A 19,586-nucleotide genomic window follows, 5' to 3' on the forward strand; every position below is an offset into this window, starting at 1 on the left:
ACTGTGTGTTAATTATCGCCCACTTAAGTGGACGTCACCTGCTATGAAGGTGTGGGAGATGATTACTGAAAAGTATCCATGAGGAAGAGTTGAAATTTGGAAGGGTCAGCATGGCTTTATGATGGAAAGGAGCATAGCTGATGCCATATTTGCTTTATGGATCGCCATGGAGAAGGTCAGAGTAAAGAGACAGCAACTAGGCCTGGTCTGTGTGGACTTGGATAAGGGGTATGGTCGTACTCTAAAAGAATTAGTTTGTGATGGAAAGGTGTACTGGAAGGATATGTCCATCTTATCCAGGATACGTATGATGTAGCGAATACTGTAGTCAAAAACCAAATGGGGTGAATGGAGAGAATTTCCAGTAAATGTTGGCCTGCACCAGGGTCTGCGCTGAGTCCGTTTTTGTTTGCAGCTCTCCTGGCTGTGATAAGTGAGAATCCCGGAAGGGAACTGCCTTGAAAAATGCGATTCGCGGATAACTTAGTGATATGTGCAGAAGACTATGAGACCCTGCAAACCAACACTTAACAGTGACAATACAGTTTTCAGTAGGCAGGACTTAGTGTGAGCATTGGTAAGGCTGAGAAAGGAGGACCTACCATAAAGGATAGCACAGGCAGAGAGCTTAGAAGAGTGGAAGAACTGAAATAGCTAGGATCAATGGTTGTGGACAAGGGCATTCTCCTGAGTGATGGCTGGCATCGTACCAAAGCTGCTTGGTGCAAATGCAGGAGCTGACCCCAGTTCTCAGTGATACAAAGATACCAGTAAAGTTAAAAGGCAGAGTGTACAAAACTGTAATTCGACCCATTCGAATGCATGGAACAGAGACCTGGCCAGCCACAAGACATGAAATCAGTGTGCTCTCAACCATGGAAATGAAGATGTTGAGATGGTCAAATAGTTGGATGCTCTGTGATAAGAAATGAAATAAGGTTGGGAGGGGTCTAATCCAGGTTGGCCCAACTGAAGACAAGTTGGGTGAGGCTAGGCTGTGTTGGTATGGACGGTCCAGCAGAGACCTGAGAGTCATATTGGTAGGATGGTTCCTGCAATGATCATGGATGGGAGACTAAATCAGGCTGCCCAGATAACATCATGATGCCTGAAGGCAGCCCAGAGTGCTGGGATCTGTGGAGAAATGAGCAACAAAATCCATTGTCAAAAATGCCTGTTGCTGAAAACGATCCCTGGTGAATGATCTATCATATGAGTGTTTTAAATGATGACTCATAGCGGCGTGTGCTTGGGTGTCAGAGGGGTGGGAATGGAGTGTATTTCATGGAAATACATTAAATTCACTAACGTTGCTGAGCAATGTAGGGATTCTTGATGCAGAATTTAGGGGGGCCCTTGGCCACAACATTTGGTCCCATTGTGCTGCAGAGAACATGGGGCCCTGCTAATAGTCTCTTTAACACTGCCTTGCCCAGTCCGGTGTTCAACGTCCCAAGCAACGGGGCTTCCTCCACTTCGTTTGATTGACTATCCCACAACCTGATATTCAGCCTACCTGTTCAGCTTTAATTTTGAATTGATTCGACTGGAATAGCAGAGGGGTGGAGGTGGGTAGGGTAGGCTGGGGCCGAAATATATGGGCAAAGTTGTGTGTGCGGCACCCAGACTTGGAAGGTCAGGGGAGAGAATGGGGAGCCATAGGTCAGGATTGAGGGGCAGGACAAGATTAACACATAGGCAAATGAGGCACATGCTTAAGGCCCCGATTTTTTTTAAAAACCGATGTGGGTTTGCCCCTGACCTGAAAGAACTTCACATACTTGAGTTAATGGTATAGCGAGCTGGAACACAGCGTCACGCCACCACTCAAATTTGGCCCGGACGTTCCTCCACCATGACAAGGGGTTAACCAGGCCAAAGCTGAGTGACACTGTGACCCCGTGCTTCAGGCTGCAACGCCGCTCATTCGAGTAAGTGAAGTTCTTTCAGCGTGCGCACAAATCGGCCCCAGTGGCTGGGCTGGCAGAGGAAGTCCTAACACCCAGCTGAGCCACACTGTGCCACGCCCAACAGAGCCAAGGGCACTGAGTAAACAAACTGCTCTTTCTCCAACACGGTAGGGGCCCAGAAGTGAATGTTTGCCTAGGCCTCAGGAATGGGTTACTCTGGCCTTGGTGAGGGGCCGCAGCAGAGCTGTGTATCTAGGATCCAGCACTGGGGGCTGCTGGTGAGGACTGCAGTGCAGTAGCATAGCTGTTGGGAGAGAAGGCCTACGCACTCTCTTCTCTATCAGGTTCCAGCCCCTCACCGACAGACACTGAATGCACTCATAGAATTCAAAACAGTGGCTACCACCACAGTGTCCTTATGCCAGAGCCCGGTGCACTCCTGGAGTAGCTAAGACCTAGTTCCTTCACCCCAGGTTGTTTGGCCACAGCTCCCAAATGAACATTTGGAAGACTGGTCATTGCATAATCCTGCTCAGCTGCTGGAATTGTTGCAGGTACAAGCCCCGTTTTGATTCCCTCGTGTGTAAGGCTCCTCTTGTGTAAGAGGCAGGACCGGGGTAGCCTCTCTTGGAATAGAGCGTGACCTGGATGCGGTCAGGATCCATTTTGCATTAGTAGTGGCGCATCTGCACACGAGCACATTGGGGGCTGATCTAGCTGGCATCCCTGCAGCTCAGCCCGCCCAGCTGTCAGCACCTCTCCCACGTGCTCTGCCAGGCTGGAGAGTACCCAGCTCCCAGTGGCAGTGACCCCACATGCGCTGGCTAGTGCCACACCAGCAACTCCATGGAAGCAATGGCAGCTCATGAGCCAGAGGCAGGGGGATGTATGATGCCAAAATGGAAAGATAAATACAGTCCTGAGTTGGGGCTCTTTGATAGGGGGAGCCTGATCCAAAGGCTAGGGCCAACTCCTCCTTTAAGGCTGTTGTGTTCACCTGCCTCAGTCCCTGGGCAGACACAGCCAGCCAGGAGAAGGTGGTCAGGAGCCAGGGATCATTTCCCTGTTCTAGCCATTCCCCTTAGTGGAGAAACAAATAGAAAGGTAGGACTAGAGAGAAGCCAAAAGACATGAAAACACCAGGGCACTTTGGCTGGTCAGGGGGTGGGAGCGGGGTGGTCTGAACTGCATGGCTCTCTACTGGGTTGGGCATTGACTTGCAGTAGAGCCCATCCCCTACTAAATCACCAGCACTACTTCCTGCAGCACCCAGGCTGTCCTTCAAGGGTTCCTATCCAAGGCAGAACTGGTCTGGCCTTGCTCAGTTTGTGAGGCCTGGTGCGATCAAAGCACAGTGGATGTCAGCCGGTGACATCTGGGGTGTTTGGAGATCTTAGCTTTTCCCTAGACATGAGAGGGAGGGGAGGAAAACAGCGCACAGGGGCCTGCTTGCTTTACTCAGTAGTTTGAAATGCACTTAAAAATACTTTCTCTTTCCCCACACTGCCCCACCAACATTCCCTTGGCCTGGAGAGGCCCTTGCCAGGGGTGCTGGAACAATTTGTATAGTGGGGGTGCTGAGAGCCATTGAACCAAAGTGTAAACCCTGTATAGGATGAAAACTGTTTCAAGCCAGGGATTGCAGCAGCCCTCCCAGCATCCATAGTTCCAACTCCTATGGCCCTCGCTAGGCGTGAGAGGGAAACTCACTCTCCATGGCCCATTCAGACTTTGGTTCCTCTGCTGAGACTGTCCACAGTAGGGCCAACAAGTGCCAATATGTGGCGGCAGTTCTCAGGCTGTGGACCCCTGTTCCTTGGGAACTGGGCTGACCCAGCAGCAGGGTCCTATAGTCTTTTAATAGAATACCCTAGACATCTACAGAATGCTTCAAAATTCCTACAGCCAGGAGGTCACAGGCAGTTCTATTGGCATTCAGAGCAATTGATATAGAGCCCTGGTCATTTCATCCACATTATCAGTTTCACAGGCACCAACCAGCACATTTCACACAGGTGACATAAGTGTTACAGGGGTAGATCAAAGAGAGCAGCCCAGAGCTGCTGCAGCTTGCTAGGATTGTCCGGAGGTGCTCTGGGTGGAGACAGGTGCCAATATCTTCCCTGCCAATGATCCTGAGTTTTCAAACACCCACCCTGGCAAGAGAGACATCCCTCTCTATGTCCTGGGGTGACTGGCAGGAATGGGCAGAGCAATTACTGAGCAGCTCTCCTTTCAGCCTCCTGCTGGCCCTCATGCAGCCTGGGATGAGTGGAGCCCACTCCTGCCAGGGATCGCCTCCTACCTCCTGAAGCCCCAGAACTCACTAAGCACCCGCTCTGCAGTCCCCACGGCCTGGGATCCTTGCAGAATTGACCTGGCACAGTTTTTGGAAATACGGGTGTCTATGCATCAGTGGCAGCACAAACCCAAACTTGCTACGAAGGAGGGGAGGGGCCATGGCCACTGGTAAAGGCACCGTCTAAAGTGCAAAACTGCAGCATGAGCGAGAATAATGGCTGGTTCCAGGCAGCCTCAGCCACCCATTTGCTCTGTAAGCCTGGAGCAGATGCTTGGTAATGATGACCAGCTCAGGCCCAGCAGATAACAATAGCAGGGTGGAGGCCGGATCCAGCTCTCCGGAGTGCTTCCATCCAGGACTGACAGCAGCAGTTCTGTGCAGAGCAGGTTGCAGCTGCGCACAGCAATCTGGGAGTAGTTTCTGTTATTCTTGCATTGGAATGCCAGGCTGCCAGCTCCATTCTCCCCTAAATCTGTACTCCACTGCGTGCTGCTCTGGCTCACTCTCTCCCTTCCACTCTCTTTTCTCCTCCTGCTCATGCTGCCCCAGCGCTGTGAGCTAATATCACTCTGTGCCGTTAACAACGCACGCGCACCAGCATTGAGGCTGGCCCCCTTATTAGAAATTCCCAAGCCGCGGCGGAGGGGCGCACACAAGACTCAGCAACGAGCTCATTCATCACAGGACACGGGAAGCTGCCAGGGGAGCCAGAGCAATGCACAGTCTCATCTCTGCCTTCACCTCCTTCCATTTACAATAAGGAGAGGGAGGAAAAAACATACCATTCCCATCAGTCTCCAAGTGCCTGCTGCAGACATTATGCAGGCTGATGTGGGGGGAGGGGAAGAGCACATGTGGAGAATGGTGCACCAAAGTGCTTGGGAAGGGTGAAGTCACCCATACAATCAACATGTGTGTACTCACAAACAGGTGCACACACTCCTGCATTCATATACACGTGGACACATACACAGTCATGAATATCCCACAAGCATATAAATGCCCTGTGATGCTGGCTCATGCCAAGGTCCCCCTGTCTCCACTGAACACGGACAAATACATTGCTGGAAGCAGTCCAGCTCACCTGTGTCTTAGTATTGTTAAAAGAGATATGAGAAGGAGAAGAATGTGTTTAGTCTTTATACTTTATAGTTGCTTAGGAGTTGCTGCATGAATTAATCTCACTTCTAACGTCTGCATATTGTAAGGTAATATTTGAGCAGTTGTGTTGTGAGGTGCTGTGACTGTGTAAATCATCAGACAAGAGTGTGACACCAACAACAGGAAGTGTTAGACATTTCCTGTTGGGCAGGATATATCAACACCAGACAGATGATTGTGGGACGTGAAAGAGGACAAAAAGATGTTGGTTGTTCTGCCCTCCCCGCTCTGAAGACAAGTCATACAAGAGGATTCCTCCCATCAGCTGAATTCACAGCTCAGAGCACAAGGGAGGAGGGAATAAAAACCCTTAACAAGAAGGAACTGTATCTCTGTGCTGATTGAATTTGGGGGGTGGCAAGGGAGTGCAAGGTTTACTGTGCAGAAACAAGAGATCCTCAGTGCTAACTCAGGCGAAGCACTAAGGGATATATAGGACTGGCTGATTACAGAAGCTTCTATTACTTTTTGAAACTTAAGACTGTAACGTACGTACGTACGTATCTGCTTTCACTTTATACATAACTCTCTGGTTTCTTTTCCTACTTGGCACTCATGCTCTTGAGCCATTGCAGGAAGCTTTACATACCCAAACCCCACCAACTGACAGCTGCCTGCACAAGAGCATCCAGGACTGTGTCTCCTAGTTCTAATCCTTCACCATCACACACTGCCAGCAGGTCCTCCAGGCTCATCCCCTGCTAAAGAACCAGTCTTGTCCCTTGACCTAATACCTTTGGCATTTACAAGGTGCAGCTTCCAGCATGGCCATTGGGCAGGCTGACAGAGGACAGACTCCATGTTCAGGGGCCTCAAATTGAGATGCATGGAGTTGGGCTGGTTTAGCTTACCCCTCCCAGCTGCTTAAAAAAAAAAAAAAATCAATCACACAGGGACATGTTGAATGCAAGAGGCCCGTTCCTTGCCATTTCTTCTGCTTGCAAAGCCCATGGCATTGTGGAGTAGGGGCTTTTCTTTTCAAATCAAATTATGTTTTACTCACACATAAATAAATAAAATGTCTGTCAATAGCTAAGTGCTACAAATGATCCTACAACAAGAAAACGGCGTTCCTGGCCAACACTAGCAGCCCTACAATAATAAACGTTTCTGTGCAGCACGGCACTTCTGAAGAACCTTGCCAAAACACAAGAGTACATTCAGCCTAGCAGTCACAAGCAACCCTATCTCAAATCAGTGAGTCATCCCGGTATTCTTGCACAGCTCTGTAATAACAAACGCAAGAGCACACCGGACAGCCATCATGAGCAACCCTACAATAACAAATCTGCATTTGTGTGGGTTTGGGATTCACGAGCAACCCTACACGAACAAACCAGGGTGTGCACCAATACAGTAAGCCATACAACACGCAGTGTTTGCATTCAACCCTACAATAACATAGCCATAACTAGTGCTGGCGAGTCTCCCTACAGCAGTATATGCAGCCTCACAAGCAATCTTCTATTAACAAACCAGCAGTGTGTGTGTGATGGAGAAGCAAGCAAGCAGTAAGGAAACCAGTTTCAGTCCCAAGCCTCAGAGGGATTATCAAAACTGACGAGAAAAAAAAAGTATATTAAAATTTTGCTGAATACACGACAAGCAGATTAGAGCAAAGGGACACAAACAACCACAAACATCATGATTCCCAGAGTCATTACTCATTCCTGCCACACTCTGCCCTTATTTGTCCCAGCTCCCTGCTACGTCTCAGCTTGGAGCGTGAGCACTAGCCCTCCTCTCCTATATCTCCTCTCGCAACCCTTTATCTCTTGCCTCTGTTCTTTAAATCATTCTAATTCTCCTGGACATTCCTTCCTAGGCAGCAAATGAGGAGAGGGTGGCTGAGTGCACACGATCATCATCGGCTGAGCACATAGCTAGGGTATTGGGAAAAGAACTCCCAACTCCCATCTTCAATCACATGGGCCCCTGTGCAGGGAACGAAGGGAGAGAAGATAGATGCATAAACACAAGCTGGTGCAAAACCACAGGCACACAGACTCCATTCAGTCTTGTTCCCTCCCCCACCCAGTCTCTCTCTCTCTCTCTTTCTCTCTCACACACAGCTCTGTAGACAAACCGTCTCTCTCAGGCATACACACACGTGCAATGTGGTAAGATGCCCACCTCTCCCCACTGGACTGTTAGGAGCCAGCTGCCTTTGGAGCTGCCCTGCTGGCAGTGATCCTGTTACGAGTAAGCAGCTGGGCTCTCCTGAGCTGATCTCAATCAAGCACAGACAGGAGTGATAACAGAGCTGGGGCCAGGAGAGTGCGAGGCCTGTAATTACTCCTGCCTGCTGGGGAACAGGCTGCTCAAAGGGGCTTGGAAATAAAAAACAACCCATCAGCAACAGAGCTGAGTAAATAACACCCAGCAACCAGTGCTGCCTCTGCGACAGCCTCTTTGCAACAGTAGGCAATTAAGAACTGCTTCAAATGCAATGACGCTGGCAGCGATGAGTCCGGTTGGTCTCTCCTGCATGCCCACTAGCACCTCACAGCCTCAACCAACCAGCCTATTTATGTCCAGTCCGGGAGTAGCCATGCAGGTGCTTGGGCTGTGATTGAGAACAAGGTGATGGCAGCAAAGAGGGACTTTTACTCTGAAAGTAAATCACAAATTGCACAAATCAGGATGCAAAACAGCCTCCCCTTCCAGTTCAGCCTGTCTGAGTGGAGCAGGAGAAGGACCCATGATACCAAGTGAGCTCCTTCCCCTAGGGCTGTGATCTCACAGGCACGCCTGCAAACCTTTCCTTTGTCTGGGAGTTTAACAGAACAAGCGCCAGCTCAGACAAACCCAGTGAGTTCCAAGTGGTTCCCCATACATAAAACCAACAACGCTGTAATGAACTGCATCACGGCCTTCTACAGGAGGGACTCAGACTCACCCAGCCATGCATCATCAACCCTCTGCTGCTAACAGCTGATGGAGAGTCTCCTTTGGCTTGTGGTAGAGTTGTCTGTGTTTCGGAATGTGGAGGATGCGAATTCCGTTATTAATCATGTTTATTACAGTAGTGCCTAGGAACCAGTGAAGGACAGGGCTCCATTACCAAGGCATTGTACAGACACAGAGCAGACAGGCCCTGCCCTGAAGTTCTATTCCGGCTGCTGCTGTGAAGCTGAAAGGAGCCCTGTATAGGGAACTGTGAAGCTCCCAGGTGTTCATGGCCTTGTTAAAATAAAAATAAGGAATTTGTATAGCTTTACATCTTCAAAGACTTGTTCACACTAATTAAGCCTCAGCATTCTTTACGACAAGGGCACGCATCCATATTTCCTAGATGGGGAAACCGAGGCACAGAGTGGGTAAGCAACTCGCCTACAACAACATACAGAGTTTAAGTGATTATTGCTACTTATTAATGGTAGGGCCCATAATGTGCTGGCCACTCCCCAGACATTTCTATATAAATCAACTAGATTAATTGTAGGCAGCACAGCAGCAGTGGGATTTTAAGGGACTTAAGCATGGACAGGTGAGGGGCTTTGCTGAGGAGCTCGGAGAAGTTGTCCATGCATAAGGGACCATGTGGAAAAAGGCCCGGAGGCACTGTGCAAGAAGCTGACAAGCAGGCTGAGGAAGATGGGAATGCTGGTGGAGTAGGGGGGTGACAAGCTCAGCAAGAGAAGATACGTATTTGGGGCAGAGTTCTCTAGAGCTTTGAAGGGGACAACAAGAAGCTTAAATATGGCAGATGGGGAGCCAGTGTAGGGATTCAAAGAGTGGAGAGACATGATCAAATTGATGGGCTAAGAGGAGGAGTTTGGGCAGCTGCATTCTGTATGGACTGACTTGTTTAAGAAGGCACACAGTGAATCAATGGCAAAGCTGGGAATAGCAGTTTTGCTCCAGACCGAGCCTTGATTCACCTGAAAGGTTCACGAATCTCAGAAAACATTCTGACTGGAGATGGGAGCTAGAACTCCCCAAATTCTCATCAGTCCTGACGCTATTTTCCCATATCTTTAGAACATATCCAGTCCCCCATTACAGCAGTATCTAAGCACCTCATAATCTTTACTGTATTTATCCTCAGTACCCCTGTGAGATAGTAACATTGCCCTATCTCCATTTTACAGATGAGCAACTATGACCCAGAGAGATTAAATTATTTACCCAAGGTCACAGAGGAAGTCTGTGTAGGGTAAGGAACTCACCCTGGGTCTCCCAAGTCCCAAGCTAGTGCCTAACAACTGTGTCATCCTTTCTGCTTGTCCCAGACTAGAACAAGTCATTGTGTGGCTCAGTTTCCCCACCTGTAAAATTCCCTCTATGTTGTGAGCATCTAGTTAATGCTTTTAAAATATTTTGAAGACAAAGTTATAGGAGTATAAACACTACATCAAGGGGGAAAATAAGGAACATTACAAATGGAACACATGAGGTACATTTAAAAACTGCTTCCTATGGAAGTTGTAGCACATTACAACACTTGGAAGACCACAAACAAACAAACAAACGTTATTCTTGTTTGGTTTAGAGCTACAAAATGCATGAGAGAAGCTTAAATACAAAAAGCTATACTTAAGTATTTAAGTAGTGTTATTTTGTGTAATATATTTTATATTGGCCATAAATACAGTTGAAGTAATCTAGGTAACACTGCTGTAGTTTAACTTCACAGATAGCACAGCTTCATAAAGCAAAGAGATTTAGGCCCCAATCCTACAAAAAAATACCCACATACTTAAAGCCAATGGGACTACGCACAATGCATAAAGTTAAGAATATGCTTTAAGTCTGCAGAATGAGTGTTAGTTCACTGCCATGCTGTCCTCTTGGATGGACATATGTCAAGAGAAGAGGTCCCAGGACTGGAGGAAATTTCCCAACTGGTTTGGTTTCCATTTCCCCCACTGGATAAGCATGATTCAAATTTTAGGCTTTAGGGGGAAAATAATCATTGCTTACAGATATAAAATCCACTTTGCACAGACATGCACATGGGTGAACTAAAAATTCATGTCTTTCTGTTTTGTGAGCTCTTGATCTAGTCAAATACGATGGTTTGAATGTCGCTGGTAAGCGAGCACGACATCCAAAGCAAATTCATTATCAAAGCCAAATGAATGGTCCCGAAACATATTTCGGCTGGCAGTAAACTGTTATTAGGAGAGTTATTCCCCTCCTGGGCTGAGTGGAAAAGAAATCCCAGTTCCAAATGGAAAAGCCATTGCGATCTTCAGCTGGGCTGCAGGGGAGGGCCTGAGCCAGTGAAGGCAGGAGACAGTCTCTCTCCCGCTCTCTCACCCACACAATCAGCTGCCCATCCTCATTAGGTGCCAAGAGCAGCAGTTTACAGCTTCCCAGAGAAGCCAAATTGGTGCTGTCATGAATTACTGTAATGGCTTGTTCCACACTCTTCAATGATGTCTTTCATTAGGGGCTGATGAGAAAGCAATATGTATTTTATTAACATATGTCCCCCCTGTAAGAAGAACAGACCTAATCTTCACTTCTTCAGAAAGACAATCAAGTGAAATGTTCAGCCAAGCTAAAGGATGCCTGGCAGATGTCTGAGCTTTGGGCCTTACAGAGATTGCACCACACCACCGATCCCAAGGTGAGCGGGAGCCTGGGGCTGGGATAAAGGTATCTGGTCAGACATCAGGACAGGAAAGGAGGAGACACCACGGACTCCTGCTCCTTCTCCCCTTGAATTTAAATGAATTTAGTGCTAGTGAAAGCCAGGTGTGTACCAAGCATGAGTGGGACCTAGCTCAACCAGAATGTTGGTGCCCCCAAACTACCCCACCTCCCCATCACAGAAACACTTCCTTTCAGATTGATCCTCCTACCCCTGTGCTCCAACAGGCTCTTCCTCCTCATTTCTCCCTATGCTCCATTATCTTTCTCTCTCAGTGGGCCCTGCTGTTTGGGCTAGGGCCTCTCAGACCACAAGGCCAAGATCCCAAGATCCTGTCTTCATCTACCCATGTTGGGAGGTGCCCGAATTCACACCACACAGCCTGAAGTTCTCACTTTATCCCCAGCAGAGGCAGAGCCCGGGTCAGGGCCACCGCTGCACCAACGGGCTCTGCTCCTGCCAAAGAGACACAATATCTAGGAGTCAGAGGGGAATGCCATCGGCACAGCCTGCCCACTTGGCCTCCCTGCCGATGACAGAATCCATTGTGGGAGGGTTGGCAAGGAGACTTATTTTAAAACAAAACAAAGTGCAGAACTGTTTATTATTCGAGCCCAGCGTTCCTTAAATGGAACCTGCTGGCACACCACCCGGCCTAATGAAACCACTTACCTAAGTCAATCCTACAGCAGGGCATGCTGGCAAATGGCTGGGTCCCCAAGGGCTATCCCTAATTTCGTTGCAATTGCCCTCACCTTTAGTACAAAGGGAGAATACAGAGTTCGGCACAAAATCCTTCTTGATCCAAGCCACCTGCCCAATTGGCTCAAGATGGAGCTTTACAGACTGGGATTGTCATCCCCATGGCCCTAACCTGGATATGAAAGGTGGCTGGCCAGAGGTCTCATTATTGAGCTCTGTGAGCCGCACTTTGGGAACCCCTGGGCTATGAAGCTTTTTAGTGTTTTATTTGATGGGAAAAGGTCATTGTACATAATTTCCAACAGTTACAGAAAGCAATTTCTAGCAGTGACTATAACCCTGCTTCTGGGCTGTGAAAATCCAGCTACCCAGCCTGCAACCGTTTCATAGTCTAGCTCTAGAGAGGAGGATTTTTTTCCTCTTTTTGACAAGATAATGTACTCTTCCACCAAAGCATAGCCACAGAGTATGTTCCTCCCACAAGGCACTCAGCTCACTCTCTTACAAAGAAACACCTCTATGCACCACGGGGAGTATGCCCCTGGCTAGCTGATACTTGCTACGGGAGAGATTGCAAACCCCAACGTGCACTCCCCCTGCTTTGGCTCCTCTCTCTCCTCCACAGCCACACACAGCCAGCTTTCATGAATGAACCAGAGGAGAGAAAAAGAGAACAAAAAGAAAAGAAAGTGAGGGGAGGAGAGGGCAAATATACATGAAAAAGGGCAAGAAGGGTGGGCGAACAGTGGAGGAAGCTATTGAAAATGGTAAATGAAGTAAAGAAAGGAAGCATCCCCAAGCAGCGTCCCAACCTTCCAACAGGGACTCTCAGAAAGACTCAGTAACTAGCGTGTACTCCTTAAAAGCACCAAAGGGAGGGGGGCAGGGGGATAAGAGATAGGCGTGAAAGACTCTCTTGCTTTTCTCTTTGATGCCTGGCTTGCATTTCTCTTCCTGTGCTCAGCTCTGTACAATATAGACCGACTATGTGAACAGCCAGCTGGACAGGAACAGCCAAGGTGGACTCAACATCTCACACCTGTAAGGCTGGCATAGGGATACAGTGCGGGTGCTCTTTGCTCCCCGCCGTTCCTGAATTAGCACTGAGCCAAAGCCCCAGCAAGGAAAGAACATAAGAATGGCCATGCTGGGGCACACCAAAGGTCCATCCAGCCCAGTATCCTGTCTTCCGACAGTAGCCAGTGCCAGGTGCTTCAGAGGGAACGAACAGAACAGGCAATCGAGTGATCCATCCCCTCATCCACTCCCAGCTTCTGGCACTTGGAGGTGCTGTGCTGCTGAAGATAGACAGGTAGACAAGGCCCTGCAATTAGCAGTCACTAGAGAGCATATGGCCCTTTTATAAAAGTTGGAGCGTTAGTTCTATTGTCCTAGTCAAACTCTGATAATAACCCAAATTAGAGTGGAGCTAATGATGGAAAAAAATTATCCATAATTATTTGTTTGTATTAGAAAGTTAACCCACTTTCTGTGTTTTCTCTCGGACAACCAAGCACTTCAGCTTTACTAGCACAAATACTCATGAAAAGTGAATTTTAAGATCAAATTTTCACTGAAAAGTAAATTCTGAATTGCTAAATAACACCCACAAGTTACTCTCTGGGCTGTGTAGATTAGTTATAGAAATCAGCCAGTCAGAGAACAGAAACGCCACAGAACTGATGTAACTAACCTGCACAGCTGAAATTGCCAGTGTTCCCAACTAAGCACTTGCAAATGAGCTGCAGACCCAGCATTATTGGCTGCATACCTTCCTGAATCACATTCAATTACAAATAAATCTGACCGTTTAATGATTGCTCATGAGCAATTTGTGAATAAAACAAGTCAAAATTAATCAAATTATTTGTTGTGAATAATTTGCTGAACTCCTCCTAGGTGCACTAAAACAGAATCTCACTAGCAGAGCTGACAGATGTCAGGCTGATCTAATGTCGGATTTACCTTCCCCTGGCCCATCCAACAGGCACCAAGCTGAACCGGTATCAGCTTGGAGATGCTGCTGGCATACAGGATTCTGCAGTAAACTGCTAAGCTTGCAGGTATCACTCTGAGCCTCTCCCTGGCAGAGCCCTTTGGAACCATACTGCATTATTTAGCAAACATCCTCCTGCCCCCATCGCGTGGCTGCAGTGAGCCAGCCCCAGGTGGGAGTCACCTCCCCTGGCGCCACTGTGCTAGTCCCAAGTGGAAGCAAACCTTTGTGGAGTTAGCTAGCACAGAAATTGGTCCGCGTAGCATATATATTTGAAACTAGACGGGAGCTCCCTCCTCTCCCAGCCCCAAAATATGCAACTAGTTTGGAGTCTTTCCAACCCTTCAGATCTAGCAGAGAAGCCTGCATGCTAGCAGCTGCCCTCACACACACAACCCACTGACAGACATCCAGAGTGGAAAGCAGAGAAGACTAAACACTTGTCAGCAGACGCGACTGCAGCTGCGTGCCCAGTACTGAGCAGTGGTGGGAGCAGATAGAGCATGATCCTGCCCCCTCTGTTCCCAAATATCAATGGGGATGCTGCTGCTTTTCCCGGGGCCTGACACAGAAATCTTATTATGCTTCAGGAGGAGTCTTGTCCATCATGCGCTATTGATCTCTGCCTACAGGTCCCCTTTCGCCCAGCACAGCTGTCATTCAATTCTACTGAGCATCCCAAACCACTTTTCCTCTCGCGGACCTTAAAGACGCAGTCACCTCCTTCCTGCTTTTTCTGCCTCATGGCCGCGTGAACCAAGAACTTCAAACCACCCCCACCTGCTGTTTACCCTCCTCCAATGGCCTCTGCCTCATTAAGGGCTTTGTCCTGCACACCCTTAATGTAGCCTCAAGAAGGCAATGGTGCTAGAAAGTGAAACTGACCAGTCTAGTGTCACTGACTGAGCAAAAAAGTAAACAAATTGCATCAATGGTGGAAAGTAAATTAGATCCGAGAACCTTCTCCAGGTGTTACTCACTGTAGGGGAGGACATTTCTGCAGCCAATGCAATTTTTACTTTGATGGTGTCCTATTATAGCAGCACTTCATGAGCAGATACCAGCCTGGTGGCTAGGGAAGGCAAAAAGGAAGTTGATAAAAAAAACCTTTCCAGAGTCATAAGCCATCCCATATATGAGACGTCTTTATGAAACTCAATCTCGTGCCTGCACTTGGCCCTTTGTGGCCAGGTATCTGCAGTTCCCAGTCCTCACCACAGCTGTATGGGAAAGGGAGGTACTGGCAAGCTGATGAAACTGACTCTCAATCTCGCTTGTTGGAGTTACTCCACCTTGTATAAATGAATATTCATTGTACGTGAGAGAAGTCTAACTCTATAATCCGGTGGTTAGGGCACTCCGCTGGGGTGTGGGAGGAGACCCAGGTTAATATCCTTGCTCAGCCCGATTCAGAGCAGGAATATGCATCTGGGTCTTCCACATCCCAGGTGAGCATTGGCAATTCTGGAGCTAGTCTGGGTCTCTCGCTCTCTGGTTTTGACCAGAAAGTCTACCCTGGATCTGAGATACCTAGATGAAAATTCTGTCAAAACTTAAATTTAAACGTTTTGGACGGAAAATTGTTTCATTGAAATTTTTTTGATCAGCTCTAGAAATGACCTTCTCAACCCACAAAGCAATGAATTTATGCCCTGAGCTGCGATTACCTCATAACTACAATTACTGGTCACAAAGGGTACGGCTGCACTGCAGCGACAGGTGGGATTGCAGTACATCTAGACACACCCAAGCTAGCTAGCTCAAACGGTAGCAGTGAAGCCAAAGCAGCAGCACGGGCTGTATAAGCCTGCTTGGGAGTGTACTCAAGTGGCTAGCCTGTGCAGCCTCAGCTTCACAGCTAATTATTATTGGAGCTAGCCGGATCAAAGTTCGCTCGGGTGTGTTTACATGTGCTGTGATCATACCTCTGACTGCAGTGTAGACATACCCAAAGCTATGTAGCTTTTCTGTGTGGGACTCAACCACTTCCAGAAGTAACTCTGCAGGCAGACGACCCACCGTGGGCCATACCCATTCCATGTGTAACTCTAAGTCGGCTTAATTCATTCCTAGGTGTAGAACTTTTACTTGTGTCTTTGAAAATTTACCAGCCACTGGTAAATTCTCTGACCTCTTGTTCTAACATTATAGGATACTATTAGGCAAAAGGGACTGATCGGTTTTCACTAAATCCTACTTAAATTTAAGAACTTGAACTAGGTTCCTCTGACTGTGCTCCGTTCCGTTCCAGTCCTGCAGGGACTCTTGAGATGAAAATCCTGTCAGACACAAATGTGTGGGAGAGCAGACTGTGGCCCAATATGTGCACAAGCAATGAACCTCAGGATAATTATGTTATGGACACAGGCCTATCATTATAGCCTCATGTGGTGACGTTTCCTTGGTGATGATCATGGTGTTGCCTAGACGGCGCATAATCCCCAGGAGCTGGCAAAATATTAGCCTTGTTTTTGTAAAGCGAGTTCAGACACCTGAGTCCATCTTAGGACGAGTTTCAGTTTTTGTAGCCCCAAGGTAACCCTTCCCCCTCAAGGCATCTTGGTACCATTTCCAGAGCAGTTTCACCCGAAGCGGCGACCATGTCCGGAAAAGGGGCCTGGTTCATCTCCCGGCCTTGAGTGCCAAATGCTAGGAGAGGCACCCACCACTGTGTTTTCCTTCTTCACTGGTTCAGAACCCTTCCTAAAGCATGAGCTCTGAACCGAGCCCTGGTTTATTACTGTTTGTGAGTGCTGGGCTGGGCCCATTGGGTTGTCATTGAAGGGTTGTCTGTACCTGCTGGGACGCACACATTAGCTGGTGAGTGCTGGGACATTTATGTTTGTTAGGGTTCAGTTGCTCATGAGCACGGGATTGCGTACATGAGCTTGTCGCTCTGAGGTTGCTCCTGAATGGGGAAATACATACACTGGTGGGTTACTACAGGCTGGCTTGTGTGCTGAGCTGAGAACTCTGGTTCTTAAAATGAAAGCAAACAGCATGGAGGGCTGGTGACACCTCACTTTGGAGCTCCAATGCCATGGCTTCAGTCAGCCAGGAGGAGGAACTAGAGAGCACAGTTAAGGGATCTCCTCCTGCCCTGTCTGCCCCTGCAGGGGCTTTTGGCTTTCTGCACTAATGAGACAGAAAAACATCTAAAGAGACACTGATGGCGTGGGGTTGGAGGAGGGTAAAAACACATTAGAGGCAAGAAAGAAAGAGACCATGTTACAGTAAACAGAACTCAGTATACACCTCCTGCTATGCTGCAATGGTCATCAGCAGAGTTAACCTTCCACTCTAATCTCCATCATTAAATCCCTGCTAACGCCCCTGTCCTATGTATGGCCTAGCGGCTGTCTGTCTGTCACCTCCAAGGTGGTGAGCCTGGCTCCCCACCGCCTTAGCTCTCATTAACACCCTCTGGCTGGCTGATGGTGTGAGCAGCAGCTGGCTCCCAAGCCCTGCTCAGTTTTGTAGACAAGTGAGGAGGTTTAATCAAATAGTGAGAGGATGAAAGCACCAACAAAGAGAAAGTCACTCTCTCCCCCCCTCCAGCCACTCTGATGTTGCACAGGGCCGCTCTCATTAAAACCAGACTGGGTTTCCTGGCAGGAATTAATTGGAGATAGCCACCTGGTTAGCTACTTTAGTGTGTGGGTCTAGGAGGGGAGTGCTCTTTAGAGTTAAATGGGGAAGCAAGCAGCCTACATTGCAGATGGTTGGCTGGCGCAGGCTGCTGAGGGGGTCCGAGGAACACTTTGCCAGGCAAATCTGAGGTTGTGCTAATCAGAGGAATAGCAGGAATGTGTTAAACTGGTCCGCTTTTGGTCTGAGGACACACATCAGAATTTAAGGAGAAAACGTTAGCCTCAGGTCCCCCTGAGGGGCTGCATGAAGATTAAACACTCCTTCTGCGCTGGTACCTTCTCCTGCCTCTTTCTCCCTCCACCTTGGGTGGGATAGGTTCCATCTCACTGAGCGCAGAGTAATTCTGCCATTGTCCCCTGTAACCACCAGCTCAGCTCCTTCCTCCAGGATGCAACCTGCACGCAATATTAGAAGGCTTTTCATTTCCCTTTAATATTAGAGCAGAGCCCTAGGAGGGCATAAACCACACAGAGAAACAAGCAACTGAGAGGGTTGTTGTTTTTTTTTTTAATATTTTTAAGCCAGGGTTTGGTTTGAGTGGGCTGCTCCAAATCCCCAAGTGATGCAGGAAGCTTTCAGAGAGTGCCAGGTGCCTTTCCATGCTAAAGGAACATATCTATGCTTGGAAGAAAAATAACCCTAGGCCTTACAGTCTGCTCACAGTCAAGCCACCTGAGGCTGCAACTCACTAGACTTCATAAGCAGGATCGACCTTGGTCAGCACTGCAAGGGGATACCTCCTGGAGCAAGAAATAAAAGAATCCCCCAACAGAACACTGTAGGGCTTTGCAGAGTCTTTGGTACAGAATGAGCTTCCCTCCAAAGCACTAATGAGGCCAGTGCTGCTGCATGGTGCAGTTGGGTGGTGGGCTGCTGGAGGAGTGGTTGTTCAAGTGAGAGATAGAACTGTAACCCTTCTGCCCATCAGAGTTGGCAGCAACAAGGGCCGGGTTCAATATCTAGGGGTTCCATTCCAATAACACAATGCAAACCGGCTCGAGCCCCCACCCAGTGACCTGGGACAAATATATACCACCCCCGCTGGGCGCCTCCAAGAGGCAATACTTCCCCTCTCGCAAGCACAGAGTCTGAGTGTAGCAAAAGCCTTTTAATAACAGAGAGAAACAATGTGGCATTATGTTGGGGAAACACCACCAACAGGATTCATAACACAACCCATGAGCAAAAAACAACCCCACCCCAGGCAAATTGGGGCATGCCCTTTTCCCTTTGGTTCTTGAGTCCAGCAACCCCAAATCACCCAAAGTCCCAAAAGTCCAATGCCCCAAAAGTCTCTGTCCCTGGTCAGGGCAGCTCCAGAGTTCGAAAGTTTATCTGCAGAGCTTTACCTCCCAACCTGGGTGGAAATGGGACGGGGGTAAGAGGCACCTTACGTGATCTGAAGCTGACCGCCCCATAGCGGCGCTCCACTCCGCCAGCCGCCCCACGAACTCCTTCGCTCCACTCCACGGCCCCACCAGCCGCCCCACGAACTCCTTCGCTCAGCTCCACGGCCCCACAAGCAGCTCCTGCCATCCACACACTGCTCCGCGTCGAACTGCTTCACCAGCTGTCCCGCAAACTGCTCCACAATATATCTTCAGGCTCCCCCACTACTTAACACAACACTCAGTGATTTCAGCTCTTGGGTGAATTCAGCTTATAGTAGGGGAGCCCCAGTGCTGGTGCACTGTCAGCCCAAAGTGAGCTCAGCAGCCTATAACTAGACTTCTAATGAAATCAAAATTAGCTCTGATATTCCACAGTGGAGAGAGGAGGAAGTGCAATTAGCATGTAAGGCCCTCACCAAGGGGCCCATGCCACCAAGTATTACTACTTGTCCCCAGCCTCTCTCCATTCACACAGTTTTGGAACCCATGACCCTTGCCTAGCGAGTGCTACTTAGTTGATGGTGAGTCCCTCCATCATAACAAAAGGCCACGTACAGTTCCAAGCACAGTTCCCATAATCAGGGTAATAACAATTTATTCTTCCTGCCCCAATAACAGAGACACTGGGGATCCCACAGCAGCCAAAGTGACCATTTGGGCAGCTATGGCCTCATTCTAGGCGTGGTGGGTGTGCCTATGCAAATGAGATCGACCCCTGAAGTTCTTTTCCACAACTTGCCACACCTCTCCACCAGATGTCAGGGTGGAGCTCATCCTGACACTGCTTACAGAACTGAGGCTTTTCAAGAGGCTTGAACTGCTACTACTGGTGCTGTCCCTGGGGGGTGGCTCCAAGCTCTCAGGCTATTTT

At 48.5% G+C, this 19,586-nt stretch overlaps 1 protein-coding gene across 4 annotated transcripts in view; it reads right to left on the bottom strand.

Annotated features, from left to right (window-relative positions):
* MDGA1 (MAM domain containing glycosylphosphatidylinositol anchor 1) overlaps positions 1-19,586 on the bottom strand; it is a 197,179-nt gene that overhangs the window by 40,122 nt on the left and 137,471 nt on the right. The window lies entirely within an intron of this gene.

The sequence above is a fragment of the Lepidochelys kempii genome, chromosome 3 (assembly GCF_965140285.1).
Source record: "Lepidochelys kempii isolate rLepKem1 chromosome 3, rLepKem1.hap1, whole genome shotgun sequence".
Lineage (NCBI taxonomy): Eukaryota > Metazoa > Chordata > Testudines > Cheloniidae > Lepidochelys > Lepidochelys kempii.